The sequence below is a fragment of the Natator depressus genome, chromosome 1 (assembly GCF_965152275.1).
Source record: "Natator depressus isolate rNatDep1 chromosome 1, rNatDep2.hap1, whole genome shotgun sequence".
Classification (NCBI taxonomy): domain Eukaryota; kingdom Metazoa; phylum Chordata; order Testudines; family Cheloniidae; genus Natator; species Natator depressus.
In genome coordinates, this window is record NC_134234.1 from 174,683,750 (window position 1) to 174,700,244 (window position 16,495).

At 38.4% G+C, this 16,495-nt stretch overlaps 1 protein-coding gene and 1 long non-coding RNA gene across 3 annotated transcripts in view; one reads left to right on the forward strand and one right to left on the reverse strand.

Moving 5' to 3' along the window:
- The window catches only part of ROBO2 (roundabout guidance receptor 2), a 1,509,143-nt gene that overhangs the window by 134,968 nt on the left and 1,357,680 nt on the right, over nt 1–16,495 (forward strand). The gene's annotated exons all lie outside the window — the stretch shown is intronic.
- Nucleotides 1–16,495, reverse strand: part of LOC141983870 (uncharacterized) — a 67,892-nt gene that overhangs the window by 22,065 nt on the left and 29,332 nt on the right. The window contains exon 2 of the long non-coding RNA XR_012638550.1: nt 4,740–4,870. This is a non-coding gene — a long non-coding RNA (uncharacterized LOC141983870). The remainder of the gene's footprint in view (nt 1–4,739; nt 4,871–16,495) is intronic.

The following is a 16,495-nucleotide window of genomic DNA, read 5'->3' on the forward strand; positions in this document are numbered from 1 at the left end:
GGAGCGTTGGAGAATATGGGCTTCTTGGTGCGTATGGAGGCGGTAATTCCTTTATATGCCTCTACCAGAGACATCTGGAAACTCTAACTACACAACTTCTGTTTGGGCCCGAAACCAAAGTTTTTATAAATGTCGTTCTTGTCCCTGGGAGCAATGTGGCTTATCCTTTCAAATTCCAACCTTCTGCTTCACCTGCACTGTCTCTGTTTTTAACAGCAGCTTCCCTTTATAGACCTGCATTCAGAAAGTCCATCAAGCAGCAATGCCTGAGCTTGGTTCTTGTAGTTCTCACCAAGCTTCCCTTTGAGCCGAAGGGAAGCATCCCTTTAATTTCTCACACTCAAGATGGCCTTCCTCTTAACAATCACTTTAGCAAAAAGGGGTCAGCAAGTTGGTGGCACTAGCTGTGAAACCCATATTTCCTGACGAGCTAAATCCCTTAGGCTGGGCCTGAAGTTTGTTCCTCCTAAGTGGCGTTTTTTATTCATTTTTGAGGACCTATAAAAGGATGCAAAGCCCCCAAATACATTGTTCCAAGTAGATAGTTACATATTTCTCAGGCCTACAAATCGTTGCATAAAGAACTTCTTGTAGCACTTAAGGCTCATTTGACCAGGCCCGTGGCTATCTCATGGGCAGAGCAACACAGGGCATTTTCCAATAAGATTTGCCAGGCTTCAGCACAATCTTTCAAGAAAGGACTATAAGATAGGCATTTTAGTGGTGTTTCATGTGCCTTTTGGGAAGGTGTGTCCTCTAAAGGTCCTTCCCTTAGTCTTCTGCAGTAAAGACTTAGGTACAAAAAGGAAATAAAATGTTTATACTGTATTTCCCATTTTACTTTTGCTGCAGGGTGTTTGTTACTGTTTGGTAATTTTCATTAATATTGAACAAAAGAACAAGTGGATGTCCACGTGAGAGAGAGAGAGAATTCATTTTCATTACCTGTAATTTTATCTTCTCCAAAGGTATACCTCGTGCTCAATTAGAATCTATGCTGCGTTTATATAAAGGTTGTTTCAAGCTTTAATGACTTGAAGGGGTATGAGAATAACACTTCTGGTTTGGTAGGATAGGATCTGAAGAGTGAGAGAGAGAAAATGTCTTTAAAAAAAATTTCAGTGTTTTTTTTTTTAAATGTGTTCCTGCCTGGGGAAATTTATTTGGAAGTGCTTTTCCAGCATAGCTGCTAATCCATTATGTCACCTCACCTACTGCAGTATTTGTGGGAGCTGAATATGGTTGTAGTACCTCAAGCCTGCCAGCAGGGGAAACAGACATTCAGTTTGGAGGGAAAATACAGAGGTTTTCTTGTGTCTATTTCTGATACATGGGATAAGATGGTAAGTCAGACAGTACTGGAGAGTAATGAAATGACAGGCACCCACTTACAGAAGATAAAATTACAAGTAAGGAAGCTAATATTACCTTTTCTGATTTACAAAAGGAAAAGGAGGACTCGTGGCACCTTAGAGTCTCTAAGGTGCCACGAGTCCTCCTTTTCTTTTTGCGGATACAGACTAACCCGGCTGCTACTCTGAAACTTTTCTGATTTGTAACTGCTAAATAAAAAAAGTAGTAGGATGTTTTACCCGAAATAGACTTTGCTGTAAAGGGTTCAAAACAATAGTGAAAAAATACCGTAGTGAACATCTTAAAATAATTGTTACTTCTGATTGCTACCATATACAGGAATATTCATGGGAAACAAAGAGGATCCATCTGAAATTTAATGTAAAACAAGTGCTGACTGAATTTACTGTAGCAGAAGTAAAATTTAAATTTGCTGAATTACATTTTGTTTCTCTATATTTAGAACCTTAAACATCTTTTTACAAGTTTACTACTTTTGAAAAATGACTGAGCATATTGGACAGCTATGGGTAATAAGAACAAATGGAGAATGACAGCAGAAGAAATAGATCCTGTAGTACTGATATGGTCTTTTATTATGGAAACAGTAAGTTGAGTATCAGTCACAATGCTCAGAATTGAGGCACTATTTGATTCTAGATTATAACTATAGGGGGAGCCTGTACTCCATCTGCAGAAACATGGCCTATTGTGCATTGAACGTAGAAGAAATATGTGTACTTCTACTGGCTTGACACCCTGACCCCCCTGGGTGACATACAAACTTATGTAGTTGGAAGGCTTAGATGACATTAATCATTCAACCACAAATTGAGTTTCAAACTTCAGTAGTATTTGTCTATCTTTCTGCAAATACAGCATTCTTGAATACATAATTGTTTCAAATGTTTGCTGGGCTTTGAGAGAAAAGGGAAGCACAGTAGAGACGGAATAATATACTGCAAACAAAAAAATTCCTTGCCCAGTTTGATGTGCTTTATTTTTACATGAACCATTTTATTTTTTTTCTTCTAGTTGTAAATACTTTTATTTCTATGGGGGATGCTGATTAACTCCATTAGTGGCTTTCACACTTTCCAGCTTAGAACCCACAATAAATTTGCATATAGAGAAAAAAGGCATTGAAAAGAATATTGAGATACTCGGCCTGCTATTTTGTGACTAATAAGAAGTCAATAAAATAAGCTATATGCATCAAGAAAATGGAGCATATTTACTGCATGCCTATGACTTGTTAGTGATTATCTGGTGAATGGTTTTGCATTTTTTAAGAATGTACTTTTCATATAAATACAGTAGCCAGATTCACCCCAAGGTTTATATTAGTAATAGTAGGCAAATATGGTGTTGGAATCTACAACCTTCCCATGTGCTCATGGGCGAACAAAGGCTGTTTCACCTTTAAAAATGGAGTGGTATGGGCCATGATGGTTGACAGATGTACTGCCTCAGGCTATAGTAGTAATATCTGAAAATATTTATTGGTGTCAGGCCTATTTGCTAAAATGTTAAAATGACCATTTGTTTTCTTAAACTTTATATTGTAGTTTAGACAACTAAGTATAACATCTGTTGGAGGTAAAGAACAGAACTGCAAATATACAGATTAAGCCTGGGTCAAATCACTATGTCATATACATAGTTAATTAGCAAATTTAACAGTGATTCTTGCTAAAAAAGGAAACACCTTTTTATAGCACAGTGGGTTAAATGTTAAACTAAATTAGAGGAAACCTTAAGTATTGCCTTATTAAGGCCCATGCACGTTCTCCTAATGCCTTTAGCCAGGTACACTGCCATCTTAAAACAACTACTAGGACTTATAAAGGAAGGGGGGAAAGAAGCAGTCCAGTGCAGGTTATTCTGTAAATTGGTTCACAGTTCAGTGGTGGCAGAGAGCTTGGCAAACAGGAGTTAGGATCCAAAATGTCCCTTGAATGTGGAAATGATTGAAGTATCATAGTATTAGTCATACCTTGTGTGTGTTCTCCAAGAATGAAAAAAAGAGAAAAGACATATCTAGAGAGAGCAGGCAGTGAAACATGTACACATTTTATGTGTCATTTTAAGGGATTTCCTTTGTTTAGTTGGAATAAATCTATATGAAGTGGCATCATTTTAAGGAGCACATAATCTGTGGGAATTAATGACTGATTTTCAGTTTGAGAATAACTGGGTTTTTTTACCAAAAAAAAAAAAAAGCTTCTTAATGTAAGCTGCAGTGACTACAAATTGTTGTTTTAAATGCCAGGTTTGTGGGTTCATTATTTTTTGTGCATTAAATAATTATTTTAATAAAAGTCCAGAGTTCGTGTTCTGTTGTGAAAGCTGTTACCTTCCAGCGGTAGGCATATACCTCTTAGTCTAGAGGGCAAAGTGAACAACATCTCATATTTCTCTAAGGCACTTATGAAAGCATTAATTTCCTTCTGCTGTCTTGATGGAACTCCAGTGCTGTGGGGCAAGTTAATACAAAATGATCACATTTTCACTCATAATCAATATAACTGTGTGACACTAGGCATCTATTTTTCATTCCAAAATCCCGTAAAACAGAATGATGTGTGGATTTTCTTCAAAGGGGGTCCTTTCAAGAAAGCAGAGATGGAAATAGCCTTCTTAGCAAGTGACTGAGGCATTTCATTATTACCACAGTTCCCTGACAGCATTGACAGATCTGAATGTGCTGGGTTTTTCTTCTCCTACCTGTCTCAATGGATAATTTGAATACCTGTCATTTTATTTAAGTAACAAGCTATGTATCAACTTTGGGTCTCTTTAATTTATTTAATCCTTGTAGTCCTTCTATTATTAATTCTTTGTCTTCTAAACACCTGTGCTGCTAAGAACAAAAAAGTATCTATTGGGCCAGCTGAGTTTCACTAGCACAGTGGTTCCCAAACTTGTTCCGCTGCTTGTGCAGGGAAAGCCCCTGGCGGGCCGGGCTGGTTTGTTTATCTGCCGCGTCCGCAGGTTCGGCCGATCGTGGCTCCCACTGGCCGTGGTTCGCTGCTCCAGGCTAATGGGAACTGTGGGAAGTGGCTCAGGCCGAGGGACATACTGGCCACCGCTTCCAGCAGCTCCCATTGGTCCGGAGCAGCGAACCACAGCCACTGGGAGCCACGATCGGCTGAACCTGCGGATGCGGCAGGTAAACAAACCAGCCCGGCCCCCCAGGGGCTTTCCCTGCACAAGCAGAGGAACAAGTTTGGGAACCGCTGTGCTAGTGAATTATCATTTATTTAGAAGAGTGCATTTTCCTTTCTTTGGCCTTGTCTACACTATCGGGGTAAATCGACCTACGTTATGCTATTCCAGCTACGTGAATAATGTAACTGGAGTCGATGTAGCTTAGGTCGTCTTACCATGGTGTCTTCAGATGGTCTCCTGTTGAGTTACTATACTCCTCTTGGGGAGTTGAAGTCCTGGAGTCCACTGGAGAGTGTTCTGCCATTGATTTAGCGGGTCTCCATCGATTGCAGAAGCGTTGATCTCCCTGGTAGTGAAGACAAGCCCAAATGTCATAAAGACGCAAGTAAGAGAGAGTAACACATATAAATGCTAAATAAGACTACTAGTCAAATTTTATTATTTTAAACTTTTAAAATTACCATAAGAGTTGAAATTGTAATATTCACATAGTAATGTTATGTAAAGAGGGCAAACCAATGATAAGCAAATGCTATGAGGATTTCTACCATGCCTCTTACAAAAGAGGGACACTTGTGCAAATATCTATGGGCAATCACAACATTTCCTTTGCACTACATTTCCAGAGGCAGAACTTCCAATGATTTGAATGCAGCCTGATCCAGCAGTACTTGTTTCTTCTGTTCAGTTTATGTAAGGTTTTTACTCTTCTTTGACTTAGCATCTGCACAATATCTTGAGAAACTTCATTAAATATATGAATAGGTGTGCAGGTCCAAAGGCTTGCAGAGATAGCAGAAGGGCAAGAAAAAACTCACAATTTACAGGTATTCTCTTAACTAAATTATTTTGAAACCTTCCAAGTAGGACAGAATAGCTAAAACTTTTCCAAAGCAGAATTAACTTGTAGTATATGGCCACAAAATACATGTTTTTCAATGCTTTCTGCAAGTAATTCCATTCTTAGGGAAAAGTGAAGGATCCAGCTGATTATTCTAATGATGACATGAAGATTCAGAACTGTTAATTTTTTAAATCTCCCAATGCAAGCATGTGCAATTGAATCAACAGGAGAGAATTCAGAGGCAATATCTTTTTAGGCAACAAATATGTCAGCTTGTGACATGGATGTATTTTCCCCACTTTCCGTTAATCCCACAAATTTCTGTGCACTACCTGCTGACATAGACTGCCTCTGTGACAGAATATCATGTAGAGAGAACATTTTGTGTAACTAACAATCAGCATGCTGGTAAGAAATGGAATCTGCTCTATCATTGTCTTCCTGTGTGATGAAGGCAAAGTTAATTAGTCTCTCTCTGTCTTGGTTCCCCATGTTTTTAAACTCGAAAACTAAAATATTTCAGCCAAAAAGCAAAATTCTTATTTTTTGATGAATTGGGACCTATTTTGTTGTTTTTATGCTTCTCTGGCCAATTTTATGTTTAGTTAAAAGCATGTTTCAGTTTTTTGTCTTTTATGAAGTAATATAATAAGTTGCTTAAAAAAATTAAACATCTCCAAATTAAAAATCTGAAAATTACAGATGTTCAGGTTTTGAAATAATCTCTACCATTTTATTTTCTTTATATAGGAGGAAAGCAATATTGTCTTAAATACAATTTTTTGCAAACAGTAGACTTAATTATATAAAAATTCTGCTGGCAAATGTGATATGAAACCCTTTATAAATAGCAAACCTGAGTTTAGAAATGCTGAAAGCTGCTTTATAAAACTGATTTTACTTAACAGTTACTTCTTGATTGTCCATATTGCCTCATGATCTTTCTCTGCTTGCTTCACATAATTATTAAAGGAGAGAACAGATTTCAGCCAAGAGAGATTTGACACCTGAGACCCATTTGAGAGGAAGAGCTTTGCCCCCTGTAAAGTTTGACAGCAATGAGGGGAATCATTATTTTACCCCACTGGGCATGGGTCTCACAGTGGTCCATAGTATTTAAATGTCACTGAAAGGTTTTGTAATTTTAGCAGATGCATTTGACCTCTGAGGGAATGCCTACACTGCAATTAGATACCCATGGCTGGAGTGGGTTCATAGGGGTTGGGCTGTTTAATTGCGGAATAGAAATTCAGACTTGGGCAGGAGCCCAGCCTTTAGGACCCTGTGAGGTGGGAGGGTCCCAGAGCACATGCTGCAACCTGAGCCGAAACATCTACACTGCAATTAAACAGCCTCTTACCCTGAACCCCGCAAGCTCAAGTCAGCTGGCACAGGCCAGATGTGGGTTTTTAATTGCAGCGTAGACTTACCCAACTAGCATCCTGACGAGATAGTCCAGTACCAAGATGTCATTTGCTAAGACTTCTAAACCTACTAGTCACTGCCATTTCTATTCCATGTCCAATTTGAAACTTGAATGATTGGTGACTAAAAATTTGAAGGATGTATTGGATGCTCTTAGAGCTAAATACTCGCCATGTTCTCAATAATCTTTCTCCCAAAAGGAAGGGCACAGCCAGTGAGAGCGGTGGTTGAGTTTCCTGATCAAAGGCTGAAATGTTACATATTTGAGTTGCTGGCAGCTTGTGCTTCCTTAGGGGGATATTAATGACCCCTGCCAAGGGATTCCCCCATTGGTTTTCATCAGTCATAAGGGGTATGAATCTGATTTACAGTTGTTAAATCCTTCAGTGTATCAAGAACCTGCAACTGGGAATTAACTGTATTAAATTCGGGAAGATGTTATGATTATTTACTTCTGCCTAGACACTATGGTCATCATTCCAGAGAGACAATCCTAGATCTGATCTGTCTAAACTGCGGAGTGGTTTTTGAAATTTCTTATCAAGAAACTGTTGACTCTGAAACTGGCAGCACGCAGCCTGGATAGATCAGAGAGCATCTCTAGTGGTTTGGTTCTTGTGTAACACTCCACTCATTCACTTACCTGTAGGAATAAGGATCTGGTGGATACTAGTACAGCACACGCTACAGTGACCCTGCTCAGTGAGATGGGGTACCGAGTCCATGGCACATGGGGGGTAGGGAGAAAATGTCAATTGGGGGAGTCTCCAGATCTGGTACAAATGAAGGGCTTGGTTGATAAGAACTTTGGGAAAAGGTGGTGGGTTGGTTTTGCACTACACTGTGACCTGCTGGTCCAGCTACTGTCTTGGACTTAGATAATTCTGGGCTGTCCTGCTGATCTTGGTGATTTGAGAGGGTAAGGAAGCTACTCTTCCCACAGAGAGTCACAAGGATTGTTGAGCAGTGGGTTTTTTGTTTCTGCCAATATATTGCTGTATTTTTTCCCCACAATGGACTCTAGGTTAATGGTTGAAATGTTATAATCTTGATAATTTTTTAAAGAAACCCCATATCCTCTTTCTTTTAGTTCAATATGTGTTATCGTTTTTTTTATTAGAGTTCATTTGTCACGTTGGCTCACCGTTCATATTAGTCGGACGAATTGTTAAAAGCAGGATGGATTTTCTCACTAATGGGGCAAATATAGTAGTTCATATATTAGGCTGTATTTGGACCTCTGGTGTATTATCAGAGACTGTGGCAGAGGACACCTATCTCTTAATTTTTCCCTCACAGTCATGTCATATAGGAATATAAAAACTACACATGTTGTAGATAGATTTATTTTCTGACCTTTCCCAGCCATGCTCTGGCATCTTCCACACTCCATTAATCTGTCAAAAAATGTTGGTAAACCATGGCAATCAGGGAAGACAATGTAGCCTAGATGTAGCTACTATAAAGTGGGTGCATAACTGATTGGAAAGCCGTTCCCAGAGAGTAGTTATCAAAGGTTCACAGCCAAGCTGGAAGGGCATATTGAGTGGGGTACCACAGGGATCAATCCTGTTTGGTTCTGTTCAATATTTTCATAAATGATTTAGATAATGGCATAAAGTACACATATAAAGTTTGTGGACAATACCAAGCTTTGAGGGGTTGCTGGTGCTTTAGAGGATAGGATTAAAATTCAAAATGATCTGGACAAACTGGAGAAATGGTCTGAAGTAAATAGGATGAAATTCAATACGGACAAATGCAAAGTACTCCACTTAGGGAGCAACAGCCAATTGCACAAATACAAGATAGGAAATGACTGCCTAGGAAGGAGTACTGTGGAAAGGGATCTGGGGGTTTATAGTGGATCATAAGCTAAATATGAGTCAACAATGTAACACTGTTGCAAAAAAAAAAAGAAAAAGAAAAAAGAAAACATCATTCTGGGATGTCTTAGCAGGAGTGTTGTAAGCAAGACACAAGAAGTAATTCTTCCACTCTACTCCACACTGATTAGGCCTCAACTGGAGTACTATGTCCAGTTCTGGGCACCACATTTCAGGAAAGACATGGACAAATTGGAGAAAGTTCAGAGAAGAGCAACAAAAATGATTAAAGGTCTAGAAAATATGACCTATGAGGGAAGATTGAAAAAAATGGGTTTGTTTTGGCTGGAGAAGAGAAGACAGAAGGGGGACATAAGAGTTTTCAAGTACATAAAAGGTTGTTACAAGGAGGAGGGTGAAAAATTGTTCTCATTAACCTCTGAGGCTAGGATCAGAAGCAATGGGCTTAAATTGCAGCAAGGGAGGTTTAGGTTGGACATGAGGAAAAACTTCCTAATTGTCGGGATAGTTAAGCACTGGAACAAATCACCTTTGGAGAGGGGACTGGGTAATTTCAATCCCAGAATAATGAAAATATTGACACATGAGATTGCTAGTGAGATGAACAGATTTATTAAAACCTATCTGAGAATAGTACCATGTGACTGGAGAATAGCTAATGTACCTATATTTAAAAAAAAAAAAAGGAAAAAAAGAAGTGATCTAGGCAACAACAGACCTGGATAGACCTGACCTCGCTAGTATGCAAGACTCAGGAAAGAACTGAGAAGAAAAAAATAATTAAATTCATGGAGGTAAATGGAAAAGGGGATGTAATGCAACATGGGTTTACCAGAGGTGGGTCATTCCAGACTAACCTGACTTCTTTCTTTGAAAAAATAACTGCGTTTTTAGATAAGGGAAATGCGGTACGTCTAATACACCTGGATTTCAGTAAAGCATTTGGCATGGTTCCATATAGGAAGTTATTAGTTAAATTAGAGAAAATGGGGATTAGTACAAGAATTGTAAGGTGGACAAGGAACTGGCTAAAGGGTAGAAGGAATTGGGTTGTGCTGAAAGGTGAACTATTAGACTGAAGGGAGGTTGCCAGTGGAGTTACTCAAATACTGGTCTCGGGATGGTCTAGAGATAACACTTAGTCCTGCCATGAGTGCAGGGGACTGCATTAGATGACCTCTTAAGGTCCCTTCCAGTCTTATGATTCTATGATTATCCAACATTTCTGTTAGTGACCTTGGCACAAAAGGTAGATGCGTGCTAGTGAAATGTGCTGGTGATATGAACTTTGGAGGTATTGTCAATGCAGAGGAGGATCGGAATATTACACAGGAAGGTCTGGATGACCTTGAAGACTGAAGTGACAGAAATGAAAAGAAATTCAATATTACAAAGTGCAATGTCAGACAGTTAAGGTCTAATAGTAAGAGTTTCTGCTACAAGGTGAGGGTTAATCAGAAGTGACGGAGCAGGAGAGAGAGCTGCATGTGTGGGCTGATCACAGGATGACTGAGCAACCAATGTGTTGCAGCTGTGAAAAAGACAAATGCAATTATTGGATGTATCAGGTGAAGCATTTCCAATAGTAATAGAGAAGTATTAATGCTATTGTACAAGGCACTGATAAGACTTTATCTGGAATACTGTGAACAATTCTGGTCACCCATTTTCAAAAAGATTAATTCAAATTTGGAACTTGTGAAGAGAAATGTTACTAGGATGACCAGAGGAATGGAGGACCTATCTTAGAGAGGAGCCTGGATATGATTGCTCTGTATAAGTACATTAAGGGGGTAAATACCAGGGAGGGTAAAATGAAAAGGTCAGTGTTGGCACAAGAACAAATGGGTATAAACTGGTCGTGAACAAATTCATGCTGAAAATTAGAAGAAAGTTACTAACTATCAGAGGGGTGAGGTTGTGGAACAACCTCCCAGTAAGAGTTGTGGGTGCAAACAACATAATTGGTTTTTGAGACAGAGTTGGACATATTTACGAGAGGGATTGTACGATGGAGTGGCTTGTGATGGTGGGCGGCAGGGCTTGACAACCTGGGGGTCCCTTGCAGTTTGTTTTATGTTTCTAAAGCTCATACTTCAAGGCTTTATCATGTTACCTGCAGGGGTGAGAAATGGATTTCTCCCCTCTTCTTCCGCCATGGTATTTTTTGTCTCCTTCCTCTGAAGCATCACAGATGCCCACAGCTGGAGATGGGACATGGGATGGAGTAGGCCAGTGTTCTGAGGAAGTACAGAGCATTCTCTCACAGTTAGCTGGCTGGTTCTTATTCACATGCTCATGGTCTGATTGCTATACGTAAGGTTTGGAAGGACTTTCCCCCTCAGGTCAGATTGGCAGTGACTTTGGGTTTGTTTGTTGATTTGTTTGTTTTTGCATTCCTCTTCAGTTTGTGCGTGCATGTCACTTGGTATTATTTGGGTATATCACACTTAATTAATTCCCTGCCATTGCAGGGGCCTTCAGTGATGGTGTACCTCAGTCCCTCCTATCTTTGGCCTGTGACACATAATAGTTTAGTCTCCTGTGGGCTGTAGTATTTTGTATAGAGAAAATTTCCCTTAAAATCCTTCTGAGCTCCACACCTTCCTTAATTTTTTTTAATGCATCCATGTTTGTGTATTAGCCATGATCTGAAATAGCTTTATTGGATTTGTGGGAGATTCGGGATTTTGGAGAATGTAGAGGTTCTTTCTTAATTCCCCTCCTCTCTGCCCCCACTCCCACCTCTCTCTCAAAAAATTAGGAGCTAGTTTTTCTAACTTGTTTTGGTAACTAAGATCCTGGTCCTGGAATACCTACAGTATCTGTATCCTTGTCTTTTGGATGAATTAGTGTTATAAATCACAGTTTTTAAGTTTAATCTTTCACTAGCAACAGATATTTCTCCTCTTCTGTAGTTTACAGTATCACTCTATAAATAAGGGAATAAATAACTGGTTTCTGATTTACAAAGCATGTGCCATGGAATATGAAAATATATCAATTTTAATTCTATTCTCAATGTGACCCTGTAGCAAATGATAATGTAAGTAAAATAGAAATAAATATATAATACTGTACCTGATGAAGAATTATGTTTTAAGAGCATCTGCAAGATTTACAGTTTTACACTGTCTAATGACATATGTTCCCCATGTTTGTTTTGAATCTAATATGTAGTCATTGCATAGTCTTGTAAATAAATCCAATGGATACTGCTGTCATCTGGTGGTCATGTTTTGGAATTACAGTTTTGCTCTAAAACTAGAGCTGAAGTTCCCTTTAGATATACGCATGTAGGGCAGAGTTTTGAGTGGTCAACTACTTCATTTGGGGTCAGATTTCCAGGGGAGCTCAGCTTCCAGTAAGGTGCCTAAATAATGTTCAGATTTTCAAAAGTGATCAGCATTCAATCGCTCCCAATATGACACAACAGATTTTCAAAAGAGCTCAACATCCAACATGAGGAGCTCTTTTGAAAATCTGCCACTTATTTTAGTGCTTGAATTTTTAACGGTAGGGTGCAATAGCAATCTGAATGTGTAATACATGAAAATACATGCTTAGGAAGTTTTTGTAGCTTCATGGTCCTATCCAGGTTCTGGATATTGGATCACATCCCTAGGGCAAAGCAATTCTTATATTATTTATCTTTTCACAATTATTTATCTTTTCACACAAACTGATTGCTCCACTGTAGAACCTTTCATTATTTCTGACTGTGCTTATGTTGTTCCCCCTTTTGAGCTATGGGAAAGATCTTCTGGAAGCTTGTTGCTTTAAAACAATTAGTGTTTGGTTGCCAAGATTGGCTTGCAGGGTGGGAGGACTGAGTTTCCTTTTTATTAGAGCGAGGGGAATAATGGATTTGTTATGTGACCAGTTCACAGGTAGTTCTGAAAAATAATAATAATAAAAAATTGGTTTGGATTGAACCAAATCCAAAAATTGGAAAAAAAAATTCAGCAAATTGAAAAAAATGCATTTTGGGTAGAATGAAGCATGTTCAGTTTGACCTGAAACAGATTTTTTTCAGGCACTTGTAAAGGGCATGGTGATGATTCATAGGGCCAGGGAAGGAGAGTAAGAATGACTCTACAGAAGAGTAGTTAGAGCACTCACCTAGAATGTGGGAGACCCAAGTGCTCCAAGGACTTTTTCACTAGTTATAAAAAGTGGAACAGCTTCAATAGGAGAAGCTGAGCAAGATCAGCCCCAGAGTACCCTACAGCAGGGTGGTTAAGGTACTCTTCTGAAACATGGGAAACCCAAGTTCAAATTCCATTTCCACATCAAGCAGAAGTGGGACTATAACCACTGAGCTAAAAGGTTTATAAGAAAGGCCTCTTCTACTGTTGTCTGAATGCCATTTGAGTCTTGGGGAAAAAAATGGTCAAAACTATTTCGCAAATTCATCTAAAATTTGTGAATAGTTTTAGGTCAACAAAAACAGTGTGTTTCAGTGAATAAACTATTTGTCAGAAAAATTTGACCCAGTTCTACTTGTTATCTCTCTGTCCTGTGTTCTTTTCTCCCCCCCCCCCCTTTTTTAGATCAAGTGGTGTTCTGCCTTCCCCTCAGAGTTAATTTCAAAGCTAAACATGAATTTTCATATTAATGAAACCATCATTGAACTGACTTTGTGTCTAGAGACCATTACTTCACAAGAGAGAGTTTCATACTCTGGACGTATAGAGGGTGTTTAAGTGTTACTCATCTCAAATTCTGCTGTTTCTTGTTGCACACTAAGATTTTTGATCAGATAGTATGTTCAGAGTTGCAAAAGTAGCATTGCTGTTGGACTCTTTAGTTTCCGCATTGATTGTTGCAGTTGCATTTCATTTAATTTTCTAGTTTTAGCAAAGAAAAATATAAAAAAGAGTGCACACAAGTTAGTAAGAAAAAACTATATTCTTTGTTAAGCTATTTTCTTTACTAACTTATGCTGTTAAATCAGAGATAAACATGCTTATTACATTATGTAACCTTTCAGTACCGCAAATTCAGACTTTTGAACAAAAAACTAGAACTCAGCAGTTAAACTGGTATTATTTTTTTTAACTTCATGGATCAGATTCAGGAGTTTTGAAAATGGAGATAATACTATTGATTCAGGGTTCCAGCTAGTTTGTTTCCAACTCTGTAGGCACAAAAACCCTGGCGGTACCACTCTAGAATTGAGCATTGTGTCAGTGTGCAACTCCTCAGCGGCAGGTATATGCACAAAATTTGAAACTGACGGAGTTTTCACTAAGTCTGCTTAAAAAAGATGTGCTGAGGTTGCAATGAGAGAGAGAGAAGTGAAATTTGCTACAGTGCATAGTCTCTGCTGTAGGTATTACAGCAAAGGCAATTTGATTTGAGCAGCTTCAGTGGGTATGTCTTGTATGTATGCAAAAGCTAAATTGGATAGCATATAACTTCACTATTTTCTTTTTTCACGTTTTTAGCAAGGTGACTGGTAAGGTAGCTAATGCAATAAGTACTAGGAAAGTTAGAGGGAATGTTGGGGAGGAAAGAGGATGAAGAAAGAAAGAAAGAAAGAAAGAAAGAAAACAAGGTAATGGAGAGCTGTTAAACTTGGTGAGTTTGATTAAATAAAGAAACCAATTTAATCCCACTGGTGGCTTCTTTGCTTTAGTCCAAATTCCAGAAGCTTGTTGTCACTAAACAGTAGCCCCAGGCCAAAACTGAAGTTTTAAAGTTGCTGTTTTGAAGTAATTGGACCACAATAAAAGATCAGAAGAAAATTATTTAAATAACATGCATGGAAAAGTAGTTTTTTGTGGTTGCTAAACTTAAAAAATTCTGGGGAGAGTTTGCTCAAACTTTCCCTCTCTTCCCAGGGCGAGAGCGGGACTGACAAATGCCTGACACCAATCATATAAAGTTTGGTCCCAAAAAGAAACTTTTCCAGAAATTTACTTGCAGCTGAAAATACAGGTTCAGAGAGGTTTGTCATACTCCATCTTTAGTATTGTACTGCAACTGACTGTGCTAAAACATAGTAATGTGTAAATGTATTAGAATAATAAGTTTTGCTTTGTATTTTGCAGTTTAAGAATCTTTCAGTTTAATTTATTTTAAAAATGTAACCACTTCAATAAACACAATTAATGAATGGTTACTTCTGTCAAGGCTGGATGGGTTACATTGTTCCATGATGCTTTCTACTGAGGTATATGTAATATGTATATGTAGATCTCTCTCAAGTGCAACTTCCTGTTAAGTACATTGGGTCAGGTGCATATATAAATTGTCACATGGAATAGTGATATCATAGCACTAAAAGTAAAAAAGATAATTGTACAAGAGTGGTAGCCCCTAATATATCTATATGGCCATACAGGAAAATTGCTAATCATTTAGAATTAGTCCACCCTGTGGAGAGGGTCCGATAAAGCCTTCGCACTTACAATAGGGCTTGATAGGCACATACACACTCTGTGAACAAGTGAATTTCATTAATAGAGTTTTCGGCTACAATACGTCAGGTGACCCTTGGTCTTCTAGATTATGAGTTCTTTGTGGCAAGGGCTGTCTTCCTCTAAGTTTGGACAGTGCTTATTATATCTGGGATGCAGCTGTCTAGTCAATAATCCACATGAAACAATGAGGTTCACCCCAAACAGATATTATGAGAAAGTGATCATGACAGAAATTGAACTATTCACTTTGATCATCTTTATTCTTTGCCTACCTTATTCTGTGTCAGATACAGTATCATCTTCACTTACTGCTGTTAATTGCCTTGGACTACACCTTTAGGTGTGGGCACTGTTCACCTGTTCACAGAGGTTCCCAGCCTCCACTGAAACTCCATACACATGAGATGAGATACTGGCAGATAAACTCTTTGTGAAAGAGTTTAAACACAGTTTACTGCCTAAAGATAAAAGAAAAGGAGTACTTGTGGCACCTTAGAGGCTAACAAATTTATTTGAGCATAAGCTTTTGTGAGCTACAGCTCACTTCATCGGATAAGATAAGAACTCAACTAAACTCTTCACAAATCAATATTAAATTTTAGACCATGTTTTATTTAAAAACAACAACATCAGCCTATGCAGAATGATGGCTACCCTAAAATCAATCTTAGAACAAGACAACCAGAGGGATGACTAATATCTGAAATTGATGTGGAAAGACTGACCTAAGGATGGAAGATGGAAGTACAGATCTGGAATGTTGTGAAGTGAGGCATTGATGTGTTAAACAGCCAAGTGAATGGTGTTTGCCTGGTACCAGTGGGGCTGGTGCTTTAAAGTCATACTTGTTGAAATGGTGCTGGAACTATGAAGAGCTGAGAAGCCATCACGAATCAGAATGTATTGGTGCATATTCCTGCAAGATGATGTCCCTTCTGGAAAACAGTTGCTTCATTTATCAAGAAAATAAGGAAAAACAATATTATTCTATAGTGTGTAAAGACTTTTTAAAGGGGAGCAGAGGAAAGTGGAGTCTGGGAAACTAACTGGGATGGAGTGGCCCCTTTAGCATTCTGGACTTAACCTCACTGAACAAATATTGGATTTGCTTAATTTAAGACAGGAGAGAATTTGAATAGTAACTAAGAAGGTGTATAGTGGGAGGAGTTACAAATATGGAGCAATATTTCTACAGAGATGTTAAAGATTACAGGCAAAATGCCTGATAAATGTAAAGCAGTGATTACAATGATGGGTAATAAGGAAAGTAGTGGAGACAAAAATATTAAAAATGATCATAATCTTTTCTAATTTACATCTAATCTTTTTGAATCAGTAATAAGCTAATTGCCTCAGCCTAGTGATGAGTCCTGTGCTGCTGGAAATCCTGTCTTTCAGATGAAAGATGGAGCTGAGCTCTTGACCAC